Source organism: Octopus bimaculoides, chromosome 3 (genome assembly GCF_001194135.2).
Source record: "Octopus bimaculoides isolate UCB-OBI-ISO-001 chromosome 3, ASM119413v2, whole genome shotgun sequence".
NCBI classification, from domain to species: domain Eukaryota; kingdom Metazoa; phylum Mollusca; class Cephalopoda; order Octopoda; family Octopodidae; genus Octopus; species Octopus bimaculoides.
In genome coordinates, this window is record NC_068983.1 from 113395066 (window position 1) to 113396306 (window position 1241).

Genomic DNA, 1241 nt, shown 5'->3' on the forward strand with positions numbered 1-1241 from the left:
GCCCAAGGTGCCACGCAGTGGGAGTGAACCGGGAACCATGTTGTTGGTAAGCAAGCTACTTACTACACAGCCACTCCTGCGCCTATAGGTAATCTATTATGAATTTAAATGTTACAGTATTGCATGTTGTTTCATTAAACTAGGTGGGGACAAATTTGCAGCCTAATACCATGTTTAATACGCACCTCTAACTTTAATCTTTTTTCTAGTTGAAAACACATGGAGGAGGTTCACGCTAATTTAGATCCTGTCATTTAATCTATAATAGACTAAAAAGAAGAAGGTTTATTTAGTTGGTGTCTTAAATATCAGATATACATACAAAGCAAATGGTAGTAGAATGAAATGGTTTGAAGATATCACACATCCTTGTAACACCTATAGTTGCTTAGCTTCCATGACAAAGAGAGAGAGAGAGAGAGAGAGAGAGAGAGAGAGAGAGAGAGAGAGAGAGAGAGAGAGAGAGAGAGAGAGAGAGAGAGAGAGAGAGAGAGAGAGAGAGAGAGAGAGAAGAAAACATCTCGCATTTGATTTGTCATTTATGAATTGATCACTTATGACGTGTGTCTGTCTGCGATTACAAAATAACTTCCTAGATATTTGTTCTGAACGACATTTCATTGTATGATGTTAAAAAGGCCAATATTGTGGTTTACTCAAAAATAATTTGTTATGCATTATTTTCTTTTATTTTGTTGTTTTTGAAGACTATCGATGGTGTCTAATCAAGGAGATATGCAACAAATACCAAAACTGTTCTTAAAATGTCAGTTAGAGATGAATTAAATGCCAAGTAGAATCGGTTAACGTCATAAGTTTTCAACAACACCATGAATTTTCTTCATACTACCCAAAACTCATTAACAAATATATTTTATGGTTCAGTAATCTTTCAAAAGACATGATACTGATATTTCATATTTATATTTAACAATAAAACTTAGTTGGTGATTATTGGAAGTTTCGCTCACTTGGATTAAGTATCTTTTATATTTTCAGAGATGCAAGACCAATGAATAATGTCAACAGTTTCAGAAAACGATTTCTTTAAATACCAGTAACAATATTATATTTGTATTTGCCGCAAGTATCAAAGTGCCAAGACCGTAAAATAACGCGAACAAAAATTAACACTTACAAAACGCTCACGGTATATGTATAGTAAAGACATAATATTCATGTATAAACCTATGAATTTTTTATGTATATATATATATATTTATATATATATATTTATATAT

General features: G+C 32.5%; 1 long non-coding RNA gene across 2 annotated transcripts in view; it reads left to right on the top strand.

Moving 5' to 3' along the window:
- Positions 1-546: 546 nt before the first annotated feature.
- Positions 547-1241, top strand: part of LOC106868458 (uncharacterized) — a 9477-nt gene continuing 8782 nt past the window's right edge. For both annotated transcript variants that reach the window (XR_008263800.1, XR_001409289.1), the window contains exon 1: positions 547-1150. This is a non-coding gene — a long non-coding RNA (uncharacterized LOC106868458). The remainder of the gene's footprint in view (positions 1151-1241) is intronic.